Source organism: Nicotiana attenuata, unplaced genomic scaffold (assembly GCF_001879085.1).
Source record: "Nicotiana attenuata strain UT unplaced genomic scaffold, NIATTr2, whole genome shotgun sequence".
Classification (NCBI taxonomy): domain Eukaryota; kingdom Viridiplantae; phylum Streptophyta; class Magnoliopsida; order Solanales; family Solanaceae; genus Nicotiana; species Nicotiana attenuata.
Window position 1 is genome coordinate 44,270 of NW_017672486.1, and position 20,001 is coordinate 64,270.

The following is a 20,001-nucleotide window of genomic DNA, read 5'->3' on the forward strand; positions in this document are numbered from 1 at the left end:
ACCGTACACCCCACCCCCCCCCCCCCCCGAAATAGCTGGTAGATGTATATAATATACTAATTTTGGTCGAGCAGCCAAATGTGCTAAAAGTCTCTAAAAATAATGATAGCTCATAATCAGAACTTCACATATATATAACCAAAGGCGGACCCAGAATTTGGAGACGACGGGGCACCACTATCTTTAATATAATTTGGCGTTCAACTCTCTTAAACTTAAAGATAATGATGTGTTATAATGAGCAAAGTATAAACTTTAAAATGATCAAATATCATTAATTTAATAATATAATAAATATATTATCCTTTTATACTCGACCTCAATGCACTTTCATATTCTAAAAACTGTCAATAATAGCACAACGCAGAGCCATTCCACAAAATTTCCTTTCTAAAATGAGTATAAATATATATTAATGGAAATATAGCCATAAATTTCTGAATTTTCTTATATTTTCATTATTTATTTATGATTAATAAGCAACAAAAGCTGGTACATTGTCTCAAATCCCAATTGCTCGTCTCCAATCATTTGCTTCTCAATTTGATTTCTCCGTGGAAATTAGATAATTCCCATTTAAGTAAAAACCTTACAGATAGAGAAGACTAAAAAATAAAAGGAAAAGGAATAGAAAGAGGTGAGAGCAAAGGGGAGGACCGAGGACTTTACCTGGACAAATTCTTTTTCATAGTTATTAGTACTACAATAAACGCAGATTAATGTGGTAAAAATCAAAGCTCATTGAGAAATAGGAGAAAACAGAGCAAATCAAAATCAAATTCAGTAGAATTCGCGGTTTACTATAATATATTCATTACAAAAAGGGATATAACAATTTTGGTCTAATTAAAGATAGAAATGAAGTGAAATAGAGGAACATACAATTTGATTCCGTCAGTGTGGAGTTCGCTGCAGCAAGGAAGAGGGGAACAAGTTGGACAGCGCTTAGTTGGAGAAAATGATAAAATGGGATATTTTTAAGTTTGTAAAAGTTGCCCACTCTAATTTTCATCAAATATTTAAAAATTTACACTATTTTCGGATCACTGTTCCTTATCGTTTTATAATGTATTGTATTGTATTGTGTCGTATTGTATTGTATCGTTTTATAAATACAATGTTTGGATATATTATATTGTTTGTTATTGTTAAATAATATTTTGCTGTTTGGTTTGACTGTATCGTACTGTACTGTAACTGATAAGTTTACTAAAATACCCTCAATTGTTTAAATATTAAATTTATCAAAAACTATGCATAAAAATAATTTTAAAAAACAAAACAGAAGAAGGCAAAACACCTTAAGAAAATAGAATAAAGGAGTAAGACAAAAGAAGGCAAAACAAAGGAACACAACTAATTAGAATTGAGTTAAAAGCAAATTAGGAGAAAAAAATCAAACAGAAGGCGGCAGAAGTTTTGAAAACAAATAAAGTAGGTTATATGTTAGAGATTTGGAGTTAAAATAGAAAAAAAGTTAAAGGGTAAAATAGAATTATGGAGTAATAAGTTAGGCATAATTGGAAAGGAAAATAGGAAACAATCCCACCACACCAAATCGATTGTTTCAAAATATGGGACTTTCCATTATTCCGGAACAATGGATTTAACAATACAATACAACCAATTTTAATGAAACAATCAAAACAAACGTTGTTTTAAGATAACAATACAATACGATACAATGGGGAACAACCATCCAAACAAGCTGTTAGGTTCGGTAAAATTGCATTTTTTTTTTTAAAATCTTAAACACGAGAAAATTCCCATCAAATCCTAAACAATAGAACACAAAAGCTATACTAAACACCAAAGAAAGCACAAAAGAAAACACACAAGATAGAAAAACTACACCTGGTCGCCCGAATTCATGCAAAAGGCGTGGACTATCGCACACGAAAATCTAGGAATCATCGTGAATTCTTGTTTTATGGCCTTAAAATGCCCAAAAAACAGGAAACATACATGACAAAGCAATGACTATTGTTCATTAGGTCGTTTTTGATGGGTCCGCAAAATTTTAGGAGATTCGGGGGATGGCATTCTATAGCACACGAAAATCTGGGAATCGTCCCGAATTCCTGTTTTATGGCCATAAAACGCCAAAAACGAGGGACGATCATGGCAAAACGATAGACTATTGTTGTAATTTTTGATGGGCACGAAATTTTTTAGGAGATTTGAGGCCGGCCGCGCGAATTCATTTAGATGCTGTGGACTATATAGTACACGAAAATCTAGGAATCGTCATGCATTCCTGTTTTATGACCCTAAAATGCCAAAAAATGAGAAACAATCGTGGCGAAGCGATGACTATCGTTCATTAGGTCATTTTATGGGCCTGCCAAATTTTAGGAGATTCGGGGCCGCCCGCCCGAATTCATGCAGATGGCGTGAGCTGGTACACGAAAATCTAGGAATCATCATAAATTCTTGTTTTATGGCCCCTAAATCACCAAAAAGGAGGGACAGTCATGGCGAAGCGATAACTATTATTCATTAGGTCGTTTCTTATGGGCTTGCAAAATTTTAGGAGATTCGGGGCCGATCGCCCGAATTCATGTAGATGGTGTGGACTATAGTACACCAGAATCTAGGAATCGTCTAGAATTCCTGTTTTAACGGCTACTAAAAAGGCCAAAAAAAAATAGGAACGACCATGGCAAAGCAANCTCATCATATCCTTCAAGTCCTTCTTCAATTTCCTCAAGATCAAAGACAGGTCCAGATGGCTTCCTAGTGTAGTTCTTTCCATTCATTGTTCTCTTTTTCTTGCTATATAGTCCGAGTAAGGACTTGATGCTCTTCTTCTTGGACTTGGACTTGGGCTTTCTTGAACCACCACAACAGCAGCAGCACCAACTAGGCCAGCAATCACATGTCATCTTTGGCCGCTTCTCTGAAACAGGTGGATCATAGCCGTATAACGCCGGCCCTGTTGAAGACACAACCTGTTCCAACATACACTGGCCCTTGAATTCCATCCAGGCCTTTCATGTTGATCTGTCACCATCAAAAAAAGATAACAGATTGAATCAGAACAAAATAGTGAGGATAAATCCTACCTTGCTGCATTTATAGATTAAAACTTACATCAAAGAAGACAACATTACGGTTGGCATATCTATCATGGCGATCAATACCATCAAATCTCTGGGGAAATTGGACAAAACAGAGCTTCTTTCCAATTTGTGGGTCCATTAAAAAGCACATGGCTTCTCTAACTGCCTTGCTGTTGTTAAGGTAGTGATCCCGATCGCCCGAATTCATGTAGATGGTGTGGACTATAGTACACCAGAATCTAGGAATCGTCTAGAATTCCTGTTTTACGGCTCTAAAAGGCCAAAAAAATAAGGAACGACCATGGCAAAGCAATGACTATTGTTTATTAGGTCATTTTTGACGGGCTTGCAAAATTTTAGGAGATTCGGGGCAGGCAACCCGAATTTATACAGATGGCATGGGCTATAGTACATGAAACTTTGAGAATCATCCTGAATTTCTATTTTATAGCCCTAAAACGCCAAAAAACGAGGAACGGTTATGGACAGACAATGACTATTGTTCATTAGGTCATTATTATGGGCCCGCAAAATTTTAGGAGATTCGGGGCCAGTCGCCTGACTTCATGCAGATGCGTGGACATAACACACAAAAATATGAGAATCGTTCTCAATTCCTATTATGGCCTTAAAATGCGAAAAAAATGAGGAGCGATCATGGCGAAGCGATGACTATTGTTCATTAGGTCATTTTTAAGGGCTCGCAAACTTTTATGATATTCGAGGCCGCAAAATTTAAGGAGGGCCGATCGCCCGAATTTATGTAGATAGCATGGACTATAGCACATGAAATTCTGGGAATCGTCCTGAGTTCCTGTTTTATCGCCCTAAAATTTAAAAAAAATGAGTAACGGTCATGGCGAAGCGATGACTATTTCTTATTAAGTCATTTTTGATGGGCCGGTAAAATTTTAGGAGAATTGGGGTCGGCTGCCCGAATTCATGAAGACGACGTGGACTATAGCACATGAAAATCTGAGAATCGTCTTGAATTCCTATTTTATGACCCTAAAATTCCAAGAAAAGAGGAACGGTGATGGCAAAGTGATGATTATCGTTAATTACGCAATTTTTGATGGGCCAGCAAAATTTTAGGAGATTCAGGCCGCCTGCCCGAATTCATGTAGATGGCGTGGACTATAGCACACAAAAATCTAGAAATCATCCTAAATTCCTATTTTGTGGCCCTAAAACGCCAAAAAATGAGGAATGTTCATGGTGAAGCGATGACTATTGTTCATTAATTCGTATATGATGGGCTCACAAAATTTTATGAGATTCGGGGTCGGCCACCCGAATTCATGCAGATGGCGTGGACTATAGCACACAAAAATCTTGGAATCGTCCTGAATTCCTATTTTATGGCTCTAAAACACACAAAAAAAGGTGGAATGACCATGATGAAGCAATGACTATTGTTAATTAGGTCATTTTTTATAGGCCCACAAAATTTTAGCAAATACGGGGCCGGTCGCCCGAATTCATACAGATAGCGTGGACTATAATACACAAAAATCAAGGAAACGTCCTGAATTTTCTTTTTTTTTATGGCACTAAAACGGCAAAACACGAGGAACATTCATGGCGAAACGATGACTATTGTTCATTAGGTCGTTTTTATGGGCCAGCAAAATCTTAAGATTCGGGACCGACCGCCCGAATTTATGCAGATGTCGTGGACTATAGCACGCGAAAATCTGGAAATCATCCTGCATTCCTGGTTTATGGCCCTAAAATGCTAAAAAACAAAGAGAGGTCATAGCAAAGTGATGACTATTATTCATTAGGTCATTTATTATGGACCCGTAAAATTTTAGGAAATTCGGGACCTCCCGCCGAATTTATGCAGATGACGTAGATAATAGCACACCAAAATCTGGGAATCATCTTGTATCCCAGTTTTATGGCCCTAAGGGCCAAAAAATGAGAAACGGTCATGGAGAAACGATGACTATTGTTAATTAGGTCATTTTTGATAGGCCCGAAATTTTTTAGGAGATTTGGGGTCGGTCACCCCCAATTCAAGCAGATGGCGTGGACAGCACATGAAATTTGGAAAGAGAAATTTTCATAAAGCACAATCTTTTGGTAGTAATTAGCCATCTATAGATACCATTTGCTATATTACGGATTATAGATACCTTTTGTGTGGTTGTAAGATGTATTTGATGTATTTAAGCTATTGTATTCATGAATACAATAGCAAAAATAGGCGTGAATCAGGGAAGTCCAGCTAATCAGTTGTTGTATTCGAGTGTATTCGACTGTATTCATGGAGTGAAACATGGGATTACAGCTGGACAGTTTATTGTATTCGACTGTATTCACGGCGTGAAATAGGGGATTACACTATTTTTAAAATGGAAAGTGAATCAATTAACATAATAGACTCCTAATATAACTCAACAAACTCAATTATAACACACAAATTTTGTATTTTCTGTTATAAAAAAGATTTTCAACCAAAAAAATACCCCAAAAACATAGCAATCTTCAGAAAAATTATATAATACATCTTAATACATAAATTATATTAATTAAAAAAAACATATGAATACATTCATGGAATATAGCGAGACAGTGAATATAATGAAATACATATAATACACCGGGATACATTGAAATACAATGAAAAAAAAGATAGTGAATACAATGAAATACATGGAATACAACGAGATACATTGAATTACAATGAAAAAAACGACAATGAATACAATGAAATACATGAAAATATAGCATGATACATTGAAAATACGTTGAAATATATTAACAGAAAATCAAGTTGCTCAGCCCCAAAATCCGTCGTCTTTGTTCAAGAACAAACCCTAATTTCGTCGTCGAGCAACGAAATAATCCACCTAGTATCCGGTATACTATATCGTCTTCCACTTCGATTGAGGCCTTGTCATCGATTACCATTGAGAAATCCGTGCTTATTGTTTTCTTGATCTCACGTCAAGCAAAGGGATATTCAATCGCTTGAATGTATGGTATCGTCCACTGAACTGACGAGTTCATGAGGAACTGATGCAACTGAGAATTGCCTGTTTTCAAGGCCGTGTTCTTCTTCGTGCTCAACAGTTAGATCGGTCAAATTGGAATGTGAAAGATCTGAAACTATATGCCCATCGTAGCTGCATAAAAGGCGAACCTTGGTGGTGGAAGTGGGAAGAGGTGGCAGGTCCAAGAGGGAATCCGTGGTGGTAGACGGCGGAGGTGGGTCAATTTAGGCGTTAATGGTGGCGGGGGATCTGGTATGTTAGGGAACAAAGCGTGAGAGAGGAAGTATGGGATTTTATTTACACTGAGAAATTTTAATAGGATGGGGGAAGAGAATGGGATGTATCAAAGTAGAGAGAGAAAGAAAATAGTGTAACTGATTAGCGTATTTAGTGGCTTAGGGCTAAAAGGTAACCAAAATTAAATATTTTGCTATAAACCTTAAAAGGTATCTATAGAATATAGTTTTTCTCAATGGTATTTATTTAAAATAAATAAGGTGTTAACCTTTGCTATAGGAGGTAAAAATTCCATTTGGAAATCATCCTAAATTCCTGTTTTATGGCCCTAAAAGGCTAAAAACGAGGAACGTTCATGATGAAGTGATCGCTATTGTTCATTAAGTCACTTTTTATTTTTCGGCAAACTTTTAGGAGATTCGGGGTCGACTGCCCGAATTCATGAAAACGACGTAGACTATTATAGCACATGAAAATTTGAGAATCGTCTTGAATTCCTATTTTATAGCCCTAAAATGCCAAAAAATAAAGAAAGATCATGGCAAAGCGATGACTACTGTTAATTAGGTCATTTTTGATTGGTCCGCAAAATTTTAGGAGATTCGAGGCTGGCCGCCTGAATTCATGCAGATGACGTGGACTATAGCACAGGAAAATCTGAGCATCATCATAAATTCCTGTTTTATGGCCCTAAAACACCAAAAAACAAGGAACGATCATGGCCAAGCGATGACTATTGTTCAGTAAGTTATTTTTAATGGGACGGCAAAATTTTAGGAGATTCGGGCCCGCCCTCCCTTATGGGCCCGCCAAATTTTAGGAGATCCAGGGCCGGCCACCCGAATTCATGCATATGGCATGAACTATTTCATGTCATCACCAAAATATCTTGGAATCATTTTGAATTCTTGTTTTATAATCCTAAATCACCAAAAAATGAGGAACGGTCATGGTGAAGCATTGACTATTGTTCATTAGGTTATTTTTCATGGGCCCGCAAAATTTTAGGAGATTTGGGGCCCACCTCCCGAATTCATCCAGACGACGTGAACTAAACACACGAAAATCTAGGAATCGTATTGAATTCGTGTTTCATAGACCTAAAACGCCAAAAACAGGAACGATCATGACAAAGCGATGACTATTGTTAATTAGGTCATTTTTTATGGTCCCGAATATTTTTAGAAGATTTGGGGCTGGCCGCCTGAATTTATGCAGCTGGCGTGGACTATAACACACGAAAATCTTGGAATCATCGTAAATTCCCTTTTGATGGACCTGAAATGCCAAAATATGAGGACCGGCCATGGAGAAGCGATGACTATTGTTTGTTAGGTCATTTAGGTCATTTTTGATGGGCCGACAAAATTTTAGGTGATTCGGGTCCTGTCACCCGGATGAATGCAGATGGCGTGGGCTATGCATACGAAAATTTGAGAATCAGGCGGAATTCCAACTTTATGGTCCTAAAATGCCAAAAAATGAGGAACGGTCATGGCGAAGTGATGGCTATTGTTCCTTAGATCATTTTATGGGCCCGCCAAATTTTAGGAGATCCAGGGTCGGCTACCCGAATTCATGCATATGGCATGAACTATTTCATGCCATCACCAAAAATCTTGGAATCGTTTTGAGTTCTTGTTTTATAGCCCTAAATCACCAAAATGAGGAACGGTCTTGGTGAAGCATTCACTATTGTTCATTAAGTTATTTTTCATGGGCCCGCAAAATTTTAGGAGATTTGGGTCCCACCACCTGAATTCATCCAAACGACGTGAACTATAGCACACGAAAATCTAGGAATAGTATTGAATTCGTGTTTCATAGACCTAAAACGCCAAAAATAGGAACGATCATGACGAAGTGATGACTATTGTTCATTAGGTCGTTTTTTATGGTCCTGATTTTTTTTAGAAGATTTGGGGTTGGCCGCCTGAATTTATGCAGATGACGTGGACTATAACACACGAAAATCTTAGAATCATCGTAAATTCCTTTTTTATGGACCTGAAATGCCAAAATATGAGGACCGGCCATGGAGAAGCGATGACTATTAGTTTTTAGGTCATTTTTGATGGGCCGACAAAATTTTAGGTCATTCGGGTCCTGTTACCCGGATGGATGCAGATGGCGTGCGCTATGCATACGAAAATTTGAGAATCAGGCGAAATTCTAATTTTATAGTCCTAAAATGCCAAAAAATGAGGAACGGTCATGGCAAAGTGATGGCTATTGTTTCTTAGGTAGTTTTTGATGGGACCGCAAAATTTTAGGCAATTCAGGTGCGGTCGTCCGGATGCATGCAGAAGATGTGGGCTATAGGACACGGAAATTTGAAAATCGGGCAAAATTCTAGTGTTTTCGCCCTAAAATACCAAAAAATGAGGAACAATCATGGAGAAGCAATGAATATTGTTCCTTAGGACATTTTTGATGTGTTGGCTAAATTTTAGGCGATTAGGATCCGGTCGCCCGGATGCATGCAGAAGGCATGAGCTATATAGTACATGAAAAATTTGGAATCGAGCAAAATTTCAATTTTATGGTCCTAAAATGCCAAAAAATGAGGAACGGGCATAGCGAATCGATGACTATTGTTCCTTAGGTCGCTTTTTATGGGCAGACAAAATTTTAGGCGATCCCGGTCCGGTCACCCGGATGTATGCAGATGGCGTGGGCTATAACACACGAAAACGAGTAGAGTTCCAGTTTTATGGCCCTAAAACACCAAAAAAAGAGAAACAGTCATGGCGAAGCAATGACTATTGTTCCTTAGGTCGTTTTTGATTGGCCGATAAAATTTTAGGCGATTCGAGTCCGGACCCCGGATGCATGCAGATGGTGTTGGCTATAGAACACGAAAATTTAGGAATCGGGTAGAATTCAATATTTATGGCCGTTGAATGTCAAAAAATAGGAACGGTCATGGCAAAGCGATGACTATTGTTCCTTATATCGCTTTTGATGGGCCGGAAATTTTTTAGATGATTCAGGTCTGGTCGCCAGTATGCATGTAGATGGCGTGGGCTATAGCATACAAAAATCTGGGTATCAGGCGAAATTCTAGTTTTATGGTGTTAAAACACCAAAAAATGAGGAACGGTCATGACGAAGCGATTACTATTATTTCTTAGGTCATTTTTTATGGGCCGGCAAAATTTTAGGCGATTCGGGTCTGGTCTCACGGATGCATACAGATGGCGTGAGTTATGAGACATGAAAATCTAATAATCTGGCGAAACTCAAATTTTAGGGCCCTAAAGAGGAAAAAAATAAGGAACGGTCATGGAGAAGTGATGACTATTGCTCCTTAGGACGTTATTGATGGACTGGCTAAACTTTTAGGAAATTTGAGTCCAGTCGCCCGGATGCACGCAGATAGCGTGAGCTATAACACATGAAAAATTGGGAATCAGGCAGAATTACAGTTTTATGGCCCTAAAATGCCAAAAAATGAGGAACATTCATGGAGAAGCGACGACTATTGTTCCTTGGGTCTTTTTTGATGGGCTGGCAAAATTTTATTCGATTCGCATGGATACATGTAGATTGCGTGGGCTATTACACATGAAAATCTAGGAATCGGGAAAATTCCAGTTTTACGCCCCTAAAATGCTAGAAAACGAGGAACGGTCATGGAGAAGTGATGACTATTGTTCCTTAGGTTATTTTTGATGGGCCGACAAAATTTTAGGAGATTCGGGTCCAATCGCTCGAATGCATGCAGATGGCGTGAGCTATAACATACAAAAATCTGGTAATTGAGCGGAATTCCAGCATTATGGCTCTAAAATGCCAAAAAACGATGAGCGGTCATGGCAAAGTGATTGTTCCTTAGGTTATTTTTTATGGGTAGACAAAATTTTAGGCGATTCGTGTCTGGTCACCCAGATGCATGCCGATAGTGTGGGCTATAGCACACGAAAATTTGGAAATCAAGCGGAATTCCAGGATTATGGCCCTAAACCGCCAAAAAATAAGGAAATGTCATGGTGAAGCCATGATAAACTGTTTCTTGGGCATCAAAAACGACCTAAGGAACCATAATCACTGCATCGCCATGACCGTTCCTCGTTTTTTGGGGGTTTTAGGGCCATAAAATTAGAATTTCACCCGATTTCCAAATTTTCGTGTGATATAGTCCATGCCTTCTGCATGGACCGGGGCCCCAGACCCGAGCCGCCTAAAATTGTCGGACCATCAAAAACGATCTAAGGAACCATAGCCACCGCCTCGCCATGACCGTTCCTTGTTTTCTGGCATAATAGGGGCCATAAGGCTAGAATTCTGCCCAATTCCCAAATTTTGGTATGCTATAGCCCACGCCTTTTGGATGGGCCAGGCCCCCGGACCCGGACCGCCTAAGATTTTGCTGGGCCATCAAAAACTACCTAAGGAACCATAGTCACCACCTCGCCATGACCGTTTCTCATTTTTTAGCATTTTAGGGCCATAAAAATGGAACTCCGTCCCATTCTCAAATTTGCGTATGTTATAGCCCACGCCTTCTCCATGGGCCTGAGCCCCAAGACTCGGACCGCCTAAAATTTTGCCGGTCTATAAAAAATGACCTAAGGAACTATTGTCATCGCCTCTCTATGACCGTTCCTCATGTTTTGGCATTTTAGGGCAGTAAAATCGGAATTCCGTCCGATTCACAGATTTTCGTGCCCTATAGCCCACGCCTTCTGCATGGGCTCGGGCCCCAGGATCTGGACCGCCTGAACTTTTGTTGGGCCATCAGAAATGACTTAAGGAACCATGGCCCGAGCAGCCTAAAATTTTGTCGGGCCATCACAAACAACCTAAGGAACTATAGTTACCCCCTCGCCATGGTCGTTCCTTGTTTTTTGGCATTTTAGAGCCATAAAACTGGAATTCCGCCCGATTTCCATATTTTCGCGTGCTATCGCCCACGTCTTTTGCATGGGCACAGGCCCCAGACCTGGACCGCCTATAATTCGACTGGGCAATCAAAAACGACTTAAGAAACTATAGTCACCGCCTCGCCATGGCCGTTCCTCGTTTTTTGGTGTTTTAGGGCCATTAAACTGGAACTCCGCCAGATTTTCCAATTTTCATGTGCTACAGCCCACGCCTTCTGCATGGGCCTGGGTCCCCGGACCCGAACCGCCTAAAATTTTTCGGGCCATAATAAATGACCGAAGGAACTATCGTCACCGCCTCGCTATGATCGTTCCTCATTTTTTGCATTTTAGGGCAGTAAAATTGGAATTCCGCCCGATTCCTAGATTATTTGTGTGCTATAGCCCACGCCTTCTACATGGGACCAAGCGCCCGGACTGCCTAAAGTTTTGTTGGGCCATCAAAAAGCAAGCTAAGAAACCATATTCACTGCCTCGCCAATAATCGTTTCTTATTTTTTGGCATTTTAGGGCCATAAAACTGAAATTTCGCCTGATGCATGGGCTCCGGCCTCCGAACCCGGACCGCTTAAAGTTTTGCCAGGACATCAAAAACAATCTATGGAACCATATTCACCGTCTCGCCATGACCGTTCCTCTTTTTTTGGCGTTTTAGGGCAATTAAACTAGAATTTTGACCGAGTCCAAATTTTATTGTGCTATAGCCCACGTCTTCTGCATGGGCACGGGCCCTTGGACCCGGACCATCATAAATTTTTTCGGGCCATAAAAAAGTGACCTAAGGAACCATAGTCATCCCCTCGCCTTGACCGTTCCTTGTTTTTAGCGTTTTATGGCCATAAAACTGGAATTTCGTCTGATTCCCAAATTTTCGAGTGCTTTAGACCACGCCTTCTGCATGGACACGGTCCCCCGAACCCAGACTGCCTAAAATTTTACTGGGCCATAAAAATGTTCCAAGGAACCATAGTCTGCCTCGCCATGACCATTCCTCATTTTTTGGCGTTTTAGGGCCTTAAAATTGGAATTCTGTCCGATTCTCAAATTTTCGTGTGCTATTGCCCGCGCCTTCTCCATGGGCCCTGGCCCCCAAAACCGGACCACCTAAATTTTTTCCGGGCCATAAAAAATGACCCAAGGAACCATAGTCACCACCTCTCCATGATCGTTCCTCGTTTTTTGACGTTTTGGGGTCATAAAACTTAAATTCGGCCCGATTCCCACATTTTCGTGTGCTATAGCCCACGCCTTCTCCATGGGCCCAGGCCCCCGGGCCCGGAACGCCTAAAATTTTTCCGGTCCCTAAACGATGATCTAAGGAACCATAGTCACTGCCTCGCCATGATCGTTCCTCATTTTTTGGCATTTTGGGCCATAAAACTGGAATTCCGCCCGATTCCCAGATTTTCGTGTGCTATAGCCTATGCCTTCTCCATGGGCCCGGGATCCAGACCCGGACCACCTTAAATTTTGCTGGGCCATCAAAAACAACCTAAGGAACTATAGTTACCGCCTCTCCATGACCGTTCCTTATTTTTTGGAATTTTAGGACCATAAAACTGGAATTCTGCCCGATTCAAGGATATTCTTGTGCTATGGCCCACGCCTTCTACTTGGGTCCAGTCCTCCGGACCAGGGCCGCCTGAAATTTTGCCGGGCCATCAAAAACAACCTATGAAACCATAGTCACCGCCTCGCCATGATTGTTCCTCGTTTTTTGGCATTTTTGGGCCATAAAATTAGAATTCCGCCGGATTCCTAGATTTTCGTGTGCCCATGCCTTATTCCCGAGCACGCGCCCTAGACCGGGACCACCTAAAATTTTGCCGAACCATAAAAAATGACCTAATGAACCATAGTCACCGCCTCACTATGGCCGTTCCTCTTTTTTGGCGTTTTAGAGCCATAAAACTGGAATTTTGCCTGATTCCTAAATTTTCATGTGTCCTGACCTCCGGACCTGAACCGCCGAAAATTTTGTCGGGCCATCAAAAATGACCTAAGGAACCATATCCACCACCTCTCCATGACCATTCCTTATTTTTTGGCGTTTTAGGGCCATAAAACTGGATTTCCGCCCCTGTACCAAATCTTCGTGTGCGCCTACGCCTTCTCCATGGGCCCGGGTCCCCCGACCCGGACCGCCTAAAATTTTGTTAGGCCATCAAAAATGACCTTTGGAACCATAGTCACCGCCTCTCCATGAACGTTCCTCATTTTTTTGGTTTTTAGTACCATAAAACTGGAATTTCGTCCGATTCCTAGATTTTTGTGTGGTATAGCCAACGCCTTCTACATGGACCCAAGCTCCCGGACCTGGACTGCCCAAAAATTTTTCCGGCCCATAAAAACTGACCTAAGGAATCATAGTCACCACCTCTCTATGAACGTTCCTCATTTTTTTGTGTTTTAGGTCCATGAAACAGGAATTCCTCCTGATTCCCAAATTTTCGTGCGCTATAGCTCACGCCTTTTACATGGGCTCGGGCCCCCGGTCCCGGTCCGCCTAAAATTTTGCCGAGCTATCAAAAACTACCTAAGGAACCATAGTTACCGCCTTTCCACAACCGTTTCTCTTTTTTCGGCGTTCTAGGGCCATAAAACTAGAATTTCGCCCGATTCCTACATTTCTGTGTCCTACAAACGCTTTCTCCATGGGCCCGGGCCTACGGAGGGCTGCCTAAAATTTTTTCGCCATCGCTAACGACCTAAGGAACCATAGTCGCCGACTTTCCATGACCGTTCCTCATTTTTGGCAATTTAGGGCCATAAAACTAGAATTCGGCACCCGAACAAAATTTTCGTGTGCTATAGCCTACGCCTTCTCCATAGGCGCGGGTCCCCGATCCCGGACTGCCTAAAATTTTTTCCAAGCCATCAAAAATGACCTTAGGAGCCATATTCACCACCTCGCCATGACCATTCCTCGTTTTTGGCATTTTAGGGCCATAAAACTAGAATTCCACCCAATTCCCAGAGTTTCGTATGTTATAGCCCACGCCTTGTCCCTGGGCCCGGGCCCCCAGATCTGGACCACCTGAAATTTTTCTGGGCCATAAAAAACGAGCTAAGGAATCATAGTCACCGTCTCTCCATGACCGTTCCTCGTTTTTTGGCGTTTTTGGGCCATAAAATTAGAATTCCGCCCGATTCTTCTACATGGGCTCGGGCCCCCAGACCCAGATCGCCTAAATTTTTTTGGGCCATCAAAAATGACCTAAGGAACCATAGTCACCACCTCGCATGACCATTACTCATTTTTTGGGATTTTAGGGCCATACAACTGGAATTCCGCCCCCAGATTAAATTTTCGTGTGCTATAGCCTTTGCCTTCTCCATTGGCTCGGGCCCCTATACCCGGATTGCCTAAAATTTTGCCAGGCCATCAAAAACGACCTTTGGAACCATAGTCACGGCCTCACCATGAACGTTCCTCGTTTTTATTATTTTAGGGCCATAAAACTGGAATTTCGCCCGATTCTCAGATTTTCGTGTGGTTTAGCCAATGCCTTCTACATGGGCCCGAGCACCTGGACCCAGACAGCCTAAAATTTTGTCGGGCCATAAAAAATTACCTAAGGAACCATAGTCACCACCTCTCCATGAACGTTCCTCATTTTTTTGGTGTTTAACGGCCATGAAACAGGAATTCCTCCCGATTCCCAGATTTTCCTGTGCTATAGCCCACGCCTTTTACATGGGCTCGACCCCGTGACCCGGACCACTTAAAATTTTGCCGGGACATCAAGAATCACCTAAGGAACCATAGTCACCGCCTCGCCATGACTGTTCCTCGTTTTTTGGTGTTTTAGGGCCATAAAACTAGAATTCTGCCCTATTCCTAGATTTTTATGTGTTAGCCTACGCCTTATGCATGGGCCCGGGTCTCGGGACCTGAACTGCCTAAAATTTTGCCGGTCCATCAAAAATGAGCTAAGGAACCATAGTCACCGCTCACCATGATCGTTTCTCATTCTTTTACCTTTTAGGGTGAAAAAACTGGAATTCTACCCGATTCCCAAATTTTCGTGTGCTATATCCCACGCCTTTTGCATGGGCCCGGCCCCCCGGTTCGCTTGAAATTTTGCCGGGTCATCACAAACGACATAAGGAACCATAGACACCGCCTCGCCATGACTATTCCTCATTTTTTGGCGTTTTAGGGCCATAAAACTGGAATTTTGCCCGATTTCCAGATTTTTGTGTGCTACAGCCCACACCTTTTCCATAGACCCGGGCCCCCACACCGGGATCGCCTACACTTTTGCTGGCCATCAAAAATGACCTAAGGAACCATAGCCACCACCTCGCCATGATCGTTCCTCGTTTTTGGTGTATTAGGGCTATAAAACTAGAATTCCGCCCGATTTTTAGATTTTTGTGTGCTATAGTCCACACCTTCTGCATGGGCCTGAGCCCACTAACCAGACTACCTTAAATTTTGCGGGCCATAAAAAATGACCTAAGGAACCATAGTCACCACCTTGCCATGACCGTTCCTCATTTTTTGGCGTTTTAGGGCCATAAAAGTAGAATTATGCCCTATTCCCAAATTTTCCTGTGCTATAGCCCACGCCTTCTGCATGGGCCTAGGGACCTGGACCCGGACCACCTAACATTTTTACGGGCCATCAAAAACGGCCTAAGGAACCATAGTCACCGCGTCTCCATGACCATGCCAAGTTTGTTGGCGTTTTAGGGCCATAAAACTGAAATTCCGCCCGATTCTCACATTTTCGTGTGCTATGGCCCACGCCTTCTACTTGGGCCCGGGTCCCCGGTCATGTACCGCCTAAAATTTTGCCGAGCAATAAAAAATGACCAAAGAAACTATAGTCAGCGCCTCTCCATGACTGTTCTTCTTTTTTAGTATTTTAGGACCATAAAACTTGAATTCCGCCCGATTCCCAAATTTTCGCGCGTTATAGCCCATGCCTTCTCCATGTGCCCGGGCCCCCGGACCTGGACCGCCTAAAATATTTCCGGGCCATAAAAAACGACTTAAGGAACCATAGTCACCGCCTTGCCATGACCGTTCCTTGTTTTTTGTCATTTTAGGGCCATAAAACTTGAATGTTGCCCAATTCCCAGATTTTCATGTGCTATAGGCCATGCCTTTTCCATGGGCCTGGACCACTAAAATTTTTTCAGCCCATCAACAACGACCTAAGGAAGCATAGTCATCACCTCGCCATGATCGTTCCTTATTTTTTGGCGTTTTAGGGTCATAAAACTAAAATTCCACCCGGTTTCTAGATTTTCGTATGTTATGCCTTCTGCATAGGCCCGGGCTCCCGCACCCGAAGTGCCTAAAATTTTTTCGGACCATACAAAATGACCTATGGAACCATGGTCACCGCCTCACCATGACCGTTCCTTATTTTTGGAATTTTAGGGCCGTAAAACTAGATTTCCGCCCGACTATCAGATTTTTGTGTGCTATAGCCCACGCCTTCTCCATGGGCCCAGACCGCCTAAAATTTTTCTGGGCCATCACAATGACCTAAGGAACCATAATCACCGCCTCTCCATGACCATTTCATCTTTTTTGACATTTTAGAGCCATAAAATTGGAATTTTGTTTGATTCTCAAAATTTCGTGTGCTGTAGCCCACGCCTTCTGCATGGGCTCGGGCCCCCGGACCCGGACTGCCTTAAATTTTGTCTGGCCATAAAAAATAACATAAGTTACCATAGTAACCGCCTCGCCATGACCGTATTATATTTTCGCGTTTTAGGTCCATAAAACAGGAATTCCGCCCGATTCCCATATTTTCGTGTAATATGGCCCATGCCTTTTGCATGGGCCCAGGCCCCAGACTCGGACCGCCTAAAATTTTGTCGAGCCATCAAAAATGACCAAAGGAACCATAGTCAGCGCCTCGGCGTAACGGTTCCTCATTTTTTGGCGTTTTAGGGCCATAAAACTAGAATTTCGCCCGATTCTCAAATTTTCGTGTGCTACAGCCCAAGCCTTCTCCATGGCCCCGGGCCCAGGGAGGGCCGCCTAATATTTTGCCGGGCCATCACAAACGACCTAAGGAACCATAGTCACCGACTCGCCATGACGTTTCCTCATTTTTGGCGATTTAGAGCCATAAAACTAAAATTCCGCACCCCGACCAAATTTTCGTATGCTATAGCCTACGCCTTCTCCATTGGCGTAGGCTGACGAGCGCAAAACTGGTGTATAAAACGTAGGCTCGCTAGTAAAAGATAGTATAGTATTATATCGTCTCCACAGGGATTGGTTTAAATAATGTTCTAATAAATCTTTAGCTCATCACTCTCCAGGATAATAAACCTTTGCTTGATGTTATTATCGACTACAAATAAAAATAAGATTATCAATTGTAAGAAGCTAATGACACTTTAATGACTAGTAGCAACGATTGAATATCAGGGTGAGAAGTAAGGGTTGTGACAAGATATGTGATCAACTATTATTCCGGGTAACTCTAGGTTAAGTTCATTCATAACTTCTATTGACTCTTTCGATTTCAACAGATGATTAGGCTACTTGAGGGATTCAAATTCTTCTTCCGAATGAATGAAATTCCTTTAATCAACCTAATAATAGGTCCAATGAACGTATGCACAAAAATAATGAATGAATGATCTTTTGAAGAACACCTCTCGATTATTCTTCTAAACTGGGTTAATTGATAACTCTCTAAGCTCTTTTGATTACCTAGAAGAGGCGTAAAATCAACCCAAACAATATGGCACAATGCAAATAACTGCAACACTTCTCTTTCGATTAAAGTAAAACCACAATAAGCCTTGAAATTCAATTAATAACTCATTCAATGAATTGGGGCAACTAACATAGAGTAAAACCCAAAACGATAGTAAAATCACAACATCCGTCAATAACCCTACATAAGATTACTCCATAATGGAGAAAATATTCATTGCAAGAGTACTAGAATAACACGAAGGCATTACAATTCCAAAATTCAAACAAACTTTCATATTGAATGAATTTGATCAAGTATTTTGCCTTTCTATTGCTTCTTTGCCTTCTTCTCTCCCAAAAGTTCCTCTAAAAATCCAAGATACCCCCTTTTTAGACAAGTTGGTCTTCATATAGGTCAAGGAGAGTTTCCTCCGAAATTACCAAAATAGGCTTGGGAAAGTTTTCCGGACTGGACGTGCGCGGCCACACACCTGGGCAGGTGATCGCATATGGCCGTGCACTTTGGACAGTTTTCTGTACTGCGCGCCCAGTGCGCGGTCGTGCACCTGGATGGCTTCTTGCTCAATTCTTCGTTTCTCTCGTTGAGTGCACTATTGTCCGTTGATCCCCGAACAGGATCCCAACTTACTCCATGGGCTTTTACTCGGACTTCAAAGCTCCAGATTAGCTTGAATTAGCTCCACAACCTCATTGTAACTCGGAATTGCTCCTACAAAGCATAAAACACACATCAGTGCAAATTAATACCATTTAAAGCTCAAACACTAGTAAAGTGAATCAAATTAGAGTGCAATTAATGGCCAAAATACACAATTATAGCCTACCATCATTGCTCGTCCTTGAGCAATCAAACTACATTTCACCTAAAATACGCCCTTTTTCAACAACACTCAAGACTCTTTACACCAAGACTCTTTAAAACAGATTAAGTACAATATCGTAACATCTTAACCTCAAGATTTGACTCAAAATCACCACGCATTATCTATAATCCGCTCACTTACTCTAACACACAGGTCAAGCAGTACCTTTCCTTCGTGAATCCAGTGCCCTCACACAAACATTGTGAGTAACTCCACACATAAAAGACATTAAGAACAATTAGGAACTCAAGATAGAAAGAATTCACTCACTCTCAGAAATAACATTCATATGCCACAAAATACGTACCATAGGCTTTCCCGTAGTGTACTACTCTACTAACTGAGTTCATTCAGTCAAGGATCAAGTAGGACTTTAATTGGTTGTATTGTAGGCTGCGGGACAGGTAGGATACATGTGGATATAAGAGTGCCTACACCTCCCTAAGCACTTTCAATATACATAACCATTCAACCCCATAATTATGTCAAACCGTACTCCACCTTCACATCAAATTATATTAACTCCCTATTTCTTTAAGCACAACAACAGCACGAGTCACCATTATCCAAGAATATTTTGCACAATAACACAACTTTTTTTTCTTTTCTCTTTTCTTTCTTTTTTTCTTCAATTCAAGTGGCTCTTGCTTTTCAAACTAGTGCACCTGTCTCTTTATTTCATTAGTTCCACTCAAAATCCAAATCAACCACCCCAAACCTCAACTTTTACAAAGTTCATAATAATTTCAAGTGCTCACGAGAGGTACAAGGTTCAAATAGAGGGTCAATTCAAACAAATGGGTAAGGCTTGTAATGTGGTCGCTAAAGAAACAAGATTATAGGCTCAAAAGGGTTAAACATAATAATTAGGTGGATAAGGCATATAACTGGCTCAACAAAGAAATGCCTATATCGTTTTCAAGACTGAATAAAACTACTATTTCGCTTTGCAAACACACAGGGCAAGTTCTAGACATCATATGCAATGCACAGAATAACACAAAACCTCACCCACGCATGGCACATCCTCACTCAAGATCGAACTCATCAAGACACTCTAGTCAAAGCAGTTAAGCAAAGTCAAGAACATACAATTTAAGGTACTTCTACAAGAGTCAAAAACTGAGCCTAAGCGTTATAACTAAAGTACTTACTATTCTCAAGGCATAATAGAGTCAGGAGATGTTGCCTTCCATTCAAATTAGAGCTCAAGGTACCTACTCCTAACGAAAAAAAAATAAAACTAACTAC

General features: G+C 41.3%; 1 protein-coding gene and 1 pseudogene across 4 annotated transcripts in view; both read right to left on the minus strand.

Moving 5' to 3' along the window:
- The window catches only part of LOC109213382 (DNA polymerase zeta processivity subunit-like), a 6,850-nt gene extending 5,881 nt beyond the window's left edge, over positions 1-969 (minus strand). For 3 of the 4 annotated variants that reach the window (XR_002066010.1, XM_019377173.1, XM_019377172.1), the window contains exon 1: positions 883-969. The gene's annotated coding sequence lies outside the window, so the exon portion shown is untranslated. The remainder of the gene's footprint in view (positions 1-882) is intronic. The other variant, XM_019377174.1, reaches the window with a different exon arrangement.
- A 1,649-nt stretch (positions 970-2,618) lies between these two features.
- LOC109213379 lies at positions 2,619-3,270 on the minus strand (annotated as a pseudogene).
- Between the last annotated feature and the right edge of the window lie 16,731 nt (positions 3,271-20,001).